This window comes from Rhipicephalus sanguineus, chromosome 1, assembly GCF_013339695.2.
Source record: "Rhipicephalus sanguineus isolate Rsan-2018 chromosome 1, BIME_Rsan_1.4, whole genome shotgun sequence".
Classification (NCBI taxonomy): domain Eukaryota; kingdom Metazoa; phylum Arthropoda; class Arachnida; order Ixodida; family Ixodidae; genus Rhipicephalus; species Rhipicephalus sanguineus.
The window spans coordinates 187,182,036-187,195,172 of NC_051176.1; the positions used below are offsets into that span (position 1 = coordinate 187,182,036).

The 13,137-nt window shown below is 45.6% G+C and overlaps 1 protein-coding gene and 1 non-coding gene across 4 annotated transcripts in view; both read right to left on the bottom strand.

Moving 5' to 3' along the window:
• The window catches only part of LOC119403918 (uncharacterized), a 177,857-nt gene that overhangs the window by 48,001 nt on the left and 116,719 nt on the right, over positions 1-13,137 (bottom strand). The gene's annotated exons all lie outside the window — the stretch shown is intronic.
• Trnat-cgu (transfer RNA threonine (anticodon CGU)) lies at positions 2,915-2,987 on the bottom strand. The gene has a single exon. It is a non-coding gene; the product is annotated as a tRNA-Thr (tRNA).

Below are 13,137 nucleotides of genomic sequence, written 5' to 3' on the forward strand. Positions count from 1 at the left end.
GCCGCTTGCAAGTATTTTGTTTTATCAGTCTGTGGCTTTATTTGCATGTAAAAACGTGAGAAGGTAGGCTTCCCATGATTTCACATCACCGCATTCGAAAGGTTAAAATTTATTACGCATCTCCATTTGCGAAAAATCAGCCCCATTCACAATAAATAAATAAATAAATAAATAAATAAATAAATAAATAAATTGCCCGGAGAGCGATGTCACAGCGACAGCGAGAACACCCGCCACGACAGGCCTTGCAGGTTGCTTTGGTCCGTCAGGAAAGGAGACACTACGACTCGATGCGCACGAAACGCACCTATCCAACAAGGCTTGCACTGGTCGAAAAAAAAAAGTGCAGTGTTAGTGCAGTAGCAACACTTCAGCTTTGTGAACTGGCACTGCACTCGGCTGCCATGCACGGCACCCTCCTCGGCTGGTTCAGAAGGTGCTCGCAAATCGAGGAGACCTATTTAATTGCATCAATTCTGAATCTGAGGGCATCTGCGGACGTACTTTGCACGGGTGTGTAACGGGGCCGGCAGCCATTCTTAACCACCAGACATCAAACTGAGTGCACCGACTGCGAATGGAACAGCAACCCTCCCAAGAAAATGGGGAACAAAATTTGATTTTAAATGCCGAAATGCCCTGTGGCTGTCGCAGTCTGACTTAAATTTTCTAAACGGACAACTCTTTTGGGAAAGCCAGATCTCCCTTTCACAAAATTAACTTACGCGAAACTTGCTTCTAATACCGAGAAACGCTCGATTTGTACGAAACAAATCGAGTTTTCTCAAAAGTCGCGACTAGTTTACCAAAGAGCCCGGTAGCATCTGTATGCTTCATGGCACGTTTGATAGAACGTGACAGTGCTGTCTCCGTTGTGAATGGACGTTAAAGCTATTGCTTCTCGTTAGCCACGGCGAACGTACGAAGAAAAAAGGCTTGCACTTCAACCAGGGAAGTGCTGCTGAAGACATGAGAAATGTTTTTCATGTTTCTTAGGGGATCATTTATGAGTCCATTAAGGCCAATGCGGATGTCATGATGTTCCAGTGTTAAACAAACGAGGAACAGTAAACCTCTTCGGTCTATAAGAAAAGTTTCAATACAAGGTTAGGAAATGCGCTGTCTGTGAGCAGTATGGTGAAACAAAGAAAAAAAAAAGAGAACAAGCGCACCCGTGGAGTCTTGAAAACCTCGACGTGCCTGCCTTTTTGATTCCACGGACATCATTTCTGAAGATACCGAAGTGACAAAGGAGCAGACTTTTTCGAGAAAGCAGGCGGTCTTTAGCTCCGAGCGATAACAAACGGAAGCAGGTATGCAGTATTAGAATGAACAATCTTTGAAGTGAGCACAATTCCTCAAGTTGGTCTCCTCAGTGAATGTTTACTTTTGAGCATTTTGACAATTTTCGCTTGTTTATTTGAATGAATATTTTTGTTTTTACCTTTCCGTTAACGCACCGATAAGTCCTTGAATTGCTTATTGAAAATGGTGTGCGAACGTGCTTTGTTCATGACGGCCATAATAAAAAGGCTTGATAGAAAAAAAAGAAACATTTTGGCAAAATTTTTTTTTTTACAAGAGGAAAGGAGCGACAGAAATTCCGCAGTGAACGAGAGAAAAGGAATGGATCAAAATGCCGATTTTTTGTTAGACACCACCGTACGAAGCCAACAAATAATGAAGCCGAGGAAAGCACCATTCTATCTAGGATCTGCATGAAGATATTCGACGGACTAGAAATGAAGCACGGATTCAAAACTAGGTTGCCCATTTCGTTTCCTCAGTATGTCTGAAAAACGTACGTATAACGCTTGTATGAAGTCGCACCTATATTACGAGTCTGGGCAATAGCTTTTCACCTCACACGAGAAATAACATGCTTCATTCTCATTCTTGCCAGGAAATGCGGCGTCTGTTCAGGTGTCAGTTCTCTCAGGACAGCGGGCAAAGCTCTACATGCTTCTTGCAATGTGCTGTAATGAGTTCCGGTACTCTAAAAAGATGCTGGCAGATGCTACGCATTGTGGGAATCGACGTCATGTGAAGCAGTAAGCGAGGAAGCTGCCCATGCCGCATTGTTTGCTTTAGGACCAAGCGTTACGAGCTTAGGCGTACGCAGGGGGGGGGGGGATGGCTTACAAAAATATTTGGTAAGATTAAGTTGATGGTCTAAAGACAATTGTTACTATAACCTACCAACAATCAAAAGAGTGTCTACCAACTGTCTTTAGACGTCTGTACCAATAATCAATCAACGCTGTGGCTGCAATTGGCCACCAACTTTGAACAGACTCATGTTCATAGGCTATCTGGTGACCTCGTAGTAACGCCCTATCAACAATGTTCAACAGACACCCTAGTAACATTCTCTCAATAGAAAGACTGTTCATGAACAGTCTGGTAACCATCTAGTAACCTGTGTCTTAATGCACTCTGCTAGCAGTTGGTTACAATAATTTTATTGAAGCATGCTCATACACGCTCTGTTAACGATTTGTTTTCTAATCTACGGGGTTTAACGTCCCACAGCGACGACGCCGTGTGGAGGGCTCTGGATATCTTCGATCACTTCGGATTCATTAGCGTCCATTGACTGCGCGCAGTACACGCGCCTCCAGCATTTCTTCTCCGCCAAAATGCGACCGCCACAGCCAACATCGAACACCCGTCTTTCGGATCAGCAGTCCAGCCCCTTGACTAAGTCACCGCGGCGGTTACGAACACTGCCTGCAAACCATACCTTTCGGCAACATGCGTGTGCGGTATGTCATCGCATGTGTGAACGTGTTGCTTGTAGAAGGCAATATTAATGAGCACTAACAGACAATAATGCCAAGGCAAGTATAGGGGATGTTATTAATAGTAAATGTAAGGTAAATGCGAAGAAAGAAAAGTGGACGAAAAGATAACTTGCCGCGGGCAGGGATCGAACTTGCGACCTTCGAATAACGCGTCCGATGCTCTACCAACTGAGCTACCGCGGCGGCTATCCCCGCGTCCACTTGATGGGGTATATATGTACATTTAAACGTGGGAGTGCCAGTCAGCGCCGCCAGTAGCCATGACATTGTAGTTGTGGTGATGGTTGTCTCTCGTCGGTTGTGATGGTGCTTGTCTAACGCCAATTGTCGTTGCGGTGTTGGTTATCCGCTCTTAAAACAATGTAATAAACATTGCATATGTACTACTATGACTCGGCAAGCTATATATAGTGTAGCGTTGCTCGAGCGTGCAGGAATTAGTCAGCGAACGCTGCTTATAGTATGTAGGCACATCAGCGCACCATAGAGTGCACTTCTCTTTCATAAAACTGTCGTCTGTGCTCTATTGTGTGGAACACTCGCCGTCATGGCTAGCAGCTTGAAGCAGAAAAGTGATTGTGCTAGTGAGCACTGTTGATCATGGGGATAAGGGAAAACTGAAGAAGGAAGGAAGGATACGCCTTCCCCTCCTTGAGTCGTATGTCACTAGCACTATACAGTGCGTGCCCACTTATATGTATTAGCACATCAATTCATGAAAGGGCTTCGGTGCGGGAGCCTTTCTCATATAAAGCCGATGCATGCGTACATGCAACGAGGACCTGCATGGATACCATTTTATTGCATCTGTGTATGTCCTCGTCGGCACGTGCACAATTATATGTGAAGACATACGCGTTTTGGGGATGGGAAAGTGCGGAGAGGTTTAATGTTCGATGACTTCGTATCCCTAGCTAAAGCTAAATCATCTTTTGAAGGTACATTTAAAATAGTACTTATAAATGAGGCCTTCAGGGGGTGTATTTAGAATAGTCTTTATACGTCATTAAGGAGGAAGCCTTCAGACGGTCTACATAAAATAGTCTTTATACAAAAGTAATAAGGAGGTCTTTAGATGGTCTACATCAGATAGTCTTTATGCAAAAGTAAGAAGGAGGTCTTAGACGGTCTACATAAAATAATTTGTTACACAAAAGTAAGAAGCAGGTCTTTAGACGGTCTACATAAAATAGTCTTTATACAAAAGTAAGAAGGAGGTCTTTAGATGGTCTATTGACAAATGTTACTAGATCGCAAATGTTAATAGACAGTCACCAATGTCAATAGATGGTTACTAGGTGGTCTACTCAATGTTACTAGCCATTTTTGTAAGGGGTATTTAGAATTGTCTTTATAGGTCAGTAAGAAGGAGGCCTTCAGATGGTCTACATGAAATAGTCTCTATGCAAAAGTAAGAAGGAGGTCTTTAGACGCTCTAATGACAAATGTTACTAGATCGCAAATGTTACTAGACGGTCACCAATGTGAATAGATGGTTACTAGGTGGTCTACTCAATATTACTAGCCATTTTTGTAAGGGGGGGGGGGGGGGCAGTTGTGTGCATAATCGGGGCTACACGTCGACTAGATTGTGGCGTCTGAAGGTTGGCTTCTGGTCCAACATAACGTCGGCACACACAATAGAGCACAGACGACAGTTTTATGAAAGAGAAGTGCACTCTATGGTGCGCTGATGTGCCTACATACTATAAGCAGCGTTCGCTGACTAATTCCTGCACGCTCGAGCAACGCTACACTATATATAGCTTGCCGAGTCATAGTAGTACATGTGCAATGTTTATTACATTGAGCGGATAACCAACACCGCAACGACAATTGGCGTTAGACAAGCACCATCACAACCGACGTGAGACAACCATCACCACAACTGCAATTGTAATACATTATTTACGAGCTGTACCGCGTGGTTAGTTGTTCAGGATCGTCGCAGCGCGTTTGTCTGCTTGTGTGATGTTTAGGTTAAGATTGCCGACAATAACAAACTGTATGTTTTTCTCTTGCCTAGCACACCCAGAGTGTGTTCGTAAAAGATTTTCAATGTATATTTTGGCTCTTCCTGGGTTGAGATAGACTAAAGATTAACATTGCATAATATGCGGCACATACTAGCACACCCAAGCCGTGGTATGCGTGTATGCGCCACACGTGATGGGGTGGGGAGATGGTCTCATGACGTACGCTACAGGCGTGTCATATTATGCATGTTTAGACCCGTCATTCATGTTCTTGATACACTCCTGCCATCCTATGCAAATTTCGGTTTTTACCAAGTTAAGGAAACTGCCAAAAGCAATACGCAAGAATTATTTTTAAGACAGACTCCCAGGCAGTTTTGGTGCTGGACATATTATCGAAGGGGCCCAAGAGAATGGTAAACAGCATTTACACGAACAAAACGTTTTGTCAGTTAGGACTCGCGAGAAAAAAAGTATGTCTAGTAGTATATTGGAAAATTCGTAATTGAATAGTCATAGCTTCGTCCGAAAGGAACAGCGATTGCACATCATGAGCCAGCACCAAGTAAGACTCATATTTTTATGGGCCCTGCATATTGTAGTAGACATTCAGTAACTAATTAAATTAACGAGTATGGTGTCACACGTGCACACGCAAACATGAGCACATCGCCTTCGATGACTTCGAACACTCGCTTTCACAACGCTGACGTTGTGAACAGGGCAAACAGAAATGAGCAAGTGTGCCGCGTTGCCTTTCCGAGATAACGCGACTTTTGGCAGCGCATACGGAGCGACCAGCCAGGCTCGGCTTATTCAGCCTTTGCCTTCATTGCCACCCTTTATGAACATTTTGTGACTGCTTTTGGGACTGCCACGTACTGCGTGGGGCAACGACCCTGGAGAAATGTTGATTAGGAGACGTACGTTTCACCCTTTGTCGCTCCCCTCAGCTGTGGTGCTCACACTTCTGATACACCCGCACCCTCGTCACAGCACGCGCTCATCTTCTCCCTCCACCCCCAAGATACAATCTCACCTTCCCTATGCTGTCCGATGCGCGAGGACGGCGCGCTCCCTTGATGCTGCAGCGTAAATGCGCGGAGCGTAATGGGACGAAAATTCTCGAACACGAGGTGTAGCTGGAGTCAGCGACGCCCCGTGTTCACGAATTTTCGTCTCTTCAAGCTTCCAGTTTCCCCTGACCTTCTGCCTTTTGCCGGGCGTAATAGGATCTTATCCGGACTTCACGCGGACTTTATCCGGACTTTACGGAATTTACGCGGAACGTCACGGCGGCACTACTTCTTCGCTCGGAGTGTCCCTGTAAGGACTATCGCAATAAAACAGACTTCACCGCGCATCTATCCAGAGGATTCCCTCTATATCCACCGAACAGAAACGCTATGGCTAGTCGAACGTTCCGTACTGCTTGCACTCACCACCTTTGTTTCGTCAGTTTCTGAAGCGGTCGCCGCAGTCGAACGCGAAGCGTCTACTGCCGCCCCTAAAGCTCGTCGCTCTCGTCATTCTGCATCCTTCACCCGACATCTAGCTCGCCAAAGTTCTCGTTCTACACTCGTTTCAGCCTGCCACTTTGCGCGCTGGTACTGACGTTTCCGCTTGCACTCATTAGCAAACCGAACGACATCCGCAGGACCATAGGTGTGCGCAGGGTTCCCCTTTAGGGGGGGGGGGTTCATCGCGGCGCCCCCCCTCCATATTGACTCAATCTATGGGACAGACTTATGACCTTCAGGCAGAAGGCAAGTGTTTATCAACTTCAATTTAGCCCCTAGTTAGCCGCGCGCTTCGAATCTTCCCGCACATCTTCACTAACATGCCTCAAATTTCTCTTAAATATAAATGGAATGAGTAATATAGCTCTCCCGGTACAACGCGAAAGCACGCATGTAGCGTTTTTCGGCGCTTATGCAGTCGCAGTAAAAATGCAGTTTCGCTGGAAAATAATTAAGATCGGAAGCAAAGGACCCATAAAAATTCCACCTTCTGGATTTTTTACTAGCATAATGGCTGCTATTCCGCAGTTTGAACTCCAATAAAAATGTACGTGAAGTGAATAGGCGCGCTGCGCAGGGACCTGCAGGGCCTGACTTTTGATGACCGGAAGCTGCCTTTTACGGCTAATGCTTCAACCGCACTCAGGCAAACAAGCACTGGACCGGCATTAAGAGTCGCTTAGGGACAAAGAAAAACAAAGCAAACATTCATTTAGTGGAGAGTAGCACGTAAAATCTGACATAGGCGCGCGCGGAGCTTCTCATTAGGAGGACCACACTATTTTTCAGCTCCTTCCCCATCCCTACATCCATTCAATTTCATTTTCGCGTGCTATAAACCCCGAGACATCTAGCTGACATTCAAGTATACATGAAAAGCCATCACTAAATGTAATATTCAGTATTCGCTATTGAGTAGCTGCTTGTCCCATTTCTACATTGTGATGAGCTTAGGTGTGCGTGTAATCTGTATTCTGCCCACGGTTTTATAGGGGTCATTCCACGCCAACTGTCCCAGCCTTGGCGCTCGACCATCTGCGATTTCAATGAAAAAAGTCGAGGACTATCTATCCAAAGCCAGAAGCCTTCCGCCAAAATATTTTTGGAGAAAAAAATTTTTCAGTGCGCCAAACTGTATGCAAAATTTTTCGGAAAGCTCGAAACTATAGCTCGAAAAATGCGTTTTCAAAAAATCTCTTCTTCATAAATTAGGCTAGGACAAATTTTTCCCTACATAACGATCGTAGGCTTCTCACTTAAAATAAGTTTCACGAACGTTTACGCTTTCGTGGGTTTTTTATGCGGCCTTAAATATAGACAATATGACCCATATTGGGGATTTTTTCATAGAAAGGCGACATTTAGTGAAATGTAATATTTTGTTTTAACTGATTGCCAGGAAGTTGTCCTGTAGCCAAAAAATAGCTTGAGACGTATATGGCATGAAATAGTGTGTGCAGCTGGCGACAAAGTTGCAAAAAAGTTCATCTTTGCGCATGTTTAGTCGTAAATTTACCATTGAGGTGGTCCTAGTAAAAATTATGCTAAATAGTGCATTTACTAGCAACATTACTTGTCTACTGACTGAGAAAGTTTTATAGAATTACTTTTTGTTTTAAGGAAGAAAAAAATTTTTGAATTTGTGTTCTGCCGGTGTCTCTTCTTGCTCGTGTTTTGTGTTCGCAAGAACGCGTCTTGGCGGTAAGTACCACCTATGGGGGCGCGAGATTCGCCACGGAACAGCTGGACAACCTAATCATCTTTGCCCGTGCTTATTTGAATACTTTAACAGCGAGTATTGGCCTGAGCCAACAAGAAATGCGAACCCCGCTATAGTGAATTTAACCACTTGCATGCTGTCCATTGAAGGCCGGCATAGGTGTGCGTATGCAACAGCGGGAAGCGACACCGATGCGTGCAACACCCCGTTGCCTGCGCACAGATATAAAAGTGGCAAAAGGAACAGATTAGTTGCTTTAACAAAGCAGATAAGTTGCACTCGTGAACCAACACAATCGTATATAAGTGATGACAGGCACGTAGCCAGGATTTTTTTTCGGGGGGGGGGGGGGGGGCAAGGCCTAATTGTTCGAAACAAAGTCTTTCCGTGGCAAAAAGAAAAACAATTTGCCTGGAAATATAGGCTGGACGAATTTCGGGATGGGGGGGGGGGGCGCTTGCCTACGTGCCTGAGTGATGAGTATATTTATAAGTGAATCGTATGTAAGTGATGATGTTTGACCAGTGACCGTGAATTGGTGCAAAAGTACAACATGCATTTCATATTACAGCAGCGGAATTCTTCCTTAATTGTAGTGTTCTTCCCATTTTTATATCTGTGCGCAGGCAACGGGATGTTGCACGCATCGGTGTCGCTTCCCGCTGTTGCATAAGCACACTATGCCGACCGTCAATGGACAGCATGCAATTGGTTAAATTCCCTATAGCGGGGTTCGCATTTTTCGTTGACTCAGGCCAATACTCGCTGTTAAAGTATTCAAATAAGCACGGGCAAAGATGATTAGGTTGTCCAGCTGTTCCGTGGCGAATCTCGCGCCCCCATAGGTTGTACTTACCGCCAAGACGCGTTCTTGCGAACACAAAACACGAGCAAGAAGAGACACCGGCAGAACACAAATTCAAAAATTTTTTTCTTCCTTAAAACAAAAAGTAATTCTATAAAACTTTCTCAGTCAGTAGACAAGTAGTGTTGCTAGTAAATGCACTATTTAGCATAATTTTACTAGGACCACCTCAATGTTAAATTTACGACTAAACATGTGCGAAGATGAACTTTTTTGCAAATTTGTCGCCAGCTGTACACACTATTTCACGCCATATACGTATCAAACTATTTTTTGGCTACAGTACAACTTCCTGGCAATCAGTTAAAACGAAATATTACATTTCACTGAATGTCGCCTTTCTATGAAAAAATCCCCAATATGGGTCATATTGTCTATATTTAAGGCCGCATAAAAAACCCACGAAAGCGTAAACGTTCGTGAAACTTATTTTAAGTGAGAAGCCTACGATTGTTATGTACGTAAAAATTTGTCCTAGCCTAATTTATGAAGAAGAGATTTTTTGAAAACGCATTTTCCGAGCCATAGTTTTGAGCTTTCCGAAAAATTTCACATACGGTTTGGCGCACTGAAAAATTTTTTTCGCCAAAAATATTTTGACGGTAGGCTTCTGGCTTTGGATAGATAGCCCTCGATTTTTTTCATTGAAATCGCAGATGGTCGAGCGCCAAGGCTGGGACAGTTGACGTGGAATGACCCATAGGCGACCGGCAACCATGCGTTAGGCACTGAAGTTCACAGCGTATTCATTGTCGCACGTTCATCAATTCGTAGGTATCTTCCAAGAACTCTCCTGAGCGCAGACACAGACACTTAAGAGGTTGCATCTCCCTAAAGACGAGGACAACCTGAACAAAGATCTTGCATCATGGCTTTCCTGTCAATAGGCACCAACGATTCAGGATATCTTAACCAAGATAATCCGAGTAAAGTCTCTAATGCCGACACTGCCTGTTTAAAGAGCTCTTTTCGCGAATATCTTGTATGACGAAACAAACTGGGTAGACAGCGCAATGCGGTGCTCAGGAAATCACACAGAATTGTAAGCTTTTGCCGCCATAATCCTCTGAATAAAAACTTGTTGCCTTTTTACTAAAGCCCATGACAACTATCCTAAAATGCGAACTTAATAATGCCACCATGGCTGACATTGTGATAACTAAACGAGGAATAGAATTTATGGACCGTCTTGTAAGTACCTCATCACGTGCTCCAGAGGTTGTATGCTCTACATTATTTTAGCAGCTGTCTTTCAGCGAAATCTTGAAACAGGAGCAAAGCGTGCTCACCTCTTCGTAAAATGCTCGGGTTCGTGACTTCGAGATTCATGTCCGGCGTCGGTATTATGTTGAGGTTTACGCCCCAAAACCACCATGAGGGACGCCGTAGTGGAGGGCTTCTTAAATTTTGACCATCTGGCGTTATTTAACGTGCAACTAAATCTAAGTACACAGTCCTCTAGCATTTTCGCCTCCATCAAAAATGCGGCCGCCCCGGCCGTGATTCGCTCCCGCGACCTTCAGGTCAGCAGTCGATCACCATAGCCACTAGGCCACCACGGCGGGTGAAAAGGTGATATTAAAGTTGATGGTGTGAGACCGTTTCTCTCGTCGGGAAGCCGTTGCTGCCGCTAGAAATCGGCGCTGCCGACGCCGTCGCACTTCAAAAAAAAAAAAAAAAGAAGAAAAAAAAAAGAAACGCTGGTGCCTCTGTTAAGCGCACTTCAGATCCGATGACAGCTCCTCCTCTTCCCCCTAGGCCAGGGGCGTCCGACTAGACCTGTGAGGACAAGAACGCACCGGAGAACATGAATAGTGAAGAATGGCCCGTACTGAAAAAGCTGCAGCCAGAGACAGAACCGGAGTGAATACTATGGCGGCTCCGAGGGACTCAGCAGACTTTGGCAGAGTCGAGCACAGCTCTGGTTTGCGGCAAGTTGCCCGAGTTACGAGTTGCCAGCAAGTTGTTACGATGCTTCGGTTCCTTATGTGGACTTTACTCATGCTTTTGAGTAAGCTGCAGACTTCGATAGCGAGTGCTGGATACTCTCAATGCAGAAGTTTTTCTCTGATCACTATTGCTCGCCCCATCTTCCCAGTGAAGTTATAGTGGTCACGATTTCCCAGTGGAGCTCTGAACTCATGGTATGTCAGAGAAACACTGGTGTCAGCGATCGCCATCTGTGCCAGCGTCCGTATTTGGATTGAGACGAAACAACAAAAACAAGAGGAGGAGGAGAATTTCAGAACGTGTTTTGGAGCGCTTCACGCTTATATGAAGGAAAGGAGGGGACTCTTAAGGGCTCGTTTTTCTTTGTTAGACAATATTAATGAGAACTAACATACCATAATACCAAGGAAAGTATAGGGGATGTTATCTGTAGTATTTAGAATATAAACGTGGAGAAAGTAAAGAGGTCGAAAAGATAACTTGCCCGCCGACAGGGACCGAACCTGCGACCTTCGAATAACGCGTCCGATGCTCTACCACTGAGCTATGGCGGCGGTAATCCTCCCGTCAACTTTATGAGTTATATTATGTGCATTTAAACCTAGGAGTGTTAGTCGTTCAAGGGTCATCCAAAATCTTCCAGACCCTTTAATATAAGCCTAATGCAGAATACGAGATCGCCAGCGTGCCATTTCTTGTGCCATTCGATATCGAAGTGATTTGCAGCACACATTGCCACCAAAATGAATACAACGGTGTCTTTGAAAATTAATGCGCTCATTGGCTGGTCAAGACCACAGGCTGATCGGCAAAAGAAAATTATTGAACAAGGCACAACTCAGTAAAATAAAATAATCCAAAATTCCGAAAAAAAAGTCACAGTTTTGGCGAATGGGCGAAGCAATGAATGCGATAGCAAGAAAAGCGGGCCGTGATGGACGCGCTGCTACGCTGTACTATGTTGTGCCAGAGCACCTGACCGAACGGGGAAACGAATAAACACGTGCACTTCGTTGGAAGTTCACGGCATCGTGGTCAGCGTCTGCCCTGCGTCCAAGAAAAGGGCCAGCACCTGCCACCTGGAAGCAGGGACTTAGCCCTGCATGCATTGTCTGAAATCCAGTCGTTTCAGCCAGCCACGTCGATTGACGCCAGTCGTTCTTCGAAGCTACCCTGCTACGGAAAGCAGCATTCCTGAGGACGATGGAAAGGCTGCTCCACACCTGCGGCCGGCGGATGGTCAGGAGACTAGAAGAACGTCAACACCTGCGGCCGGCGGATGCATGTCAGGGGACTAGAAGAACGTCAACACCTGGGACCAAAGAGCCACCCTGTCAACAATGGACTGGTCCCCTATTTAAGACCGGCCTGGTCCGTTGTTAGAGAGACGCCCCAGCCGACTTGGTCGTGCTGGCAGGCTCTGTCCTGCTATAACCTGCTATGACCTGCTATTACCTGCTATTACCTGCTATACCTGCTATAAACGTTGTTACAGTTTTGTAAACGTTTTGCCTCCCTGCTTTGCTCCTCAACGATAAGTCCGATCTTCGGCATCATCGGCTCGCCAGCCTCCTGGCTTTTCGTCGTCACGCAGCCCCTCTTCGTAACAGTGGTTGGCAGCGCTGGGATACGCTACCTTCATCTCATCGTTGGACCAGGTGGGATACGCTACCTTCATCTCATCGTTCGACACGCTGGGATACGCTACCTCATTTCATCGTTGGACCAGGTGAAATACGCTACCTCAACGTTTGGCTGCACGGGTTACCCTGATCCCTACGTTTGGAGAGCCGGATCGGATCTCTGCAGGCCCGAGGAGCGAGGACGCTCACGACACCGCTCGACGGCAGCCACGAGTTCGACCGGAGTCAGCTACTTTGGTTGGGTGAGTGCCCAACGTTTACTGGTCATTTCGCCAGACCTCTCTAGCACAGGCAGATGTTAGGAGAGAGTATTGTGTTTTTTGTTTGATTCATTTACTCACTTTAAACCACGATATTAGTTTTAAAGTAAGAGTAAATGTTGTAGAAAGGCATCACGAGGGACGAGATCGCGATGGAGAAATACCTAGTACAGGACCTCCTTGAAATTTGTGACGACTTGGGCATTTCCGCCGGGTCCGCAAAAACAAAGCAAGCGATTCTCGCGGTGATGCGGGCAGAGAACGTGACGATCGAGGAAGCTGACGAGACCTGGGAGGATATTTGCGAGAAAAGGCGGAAGTTTGAAGAGCGCGAAAGGCGTGAAAAGTGGGAGGCCGAGGAACGCGAAGCCGAGACTTTTGGTTGGAGAGGCTTGTCAC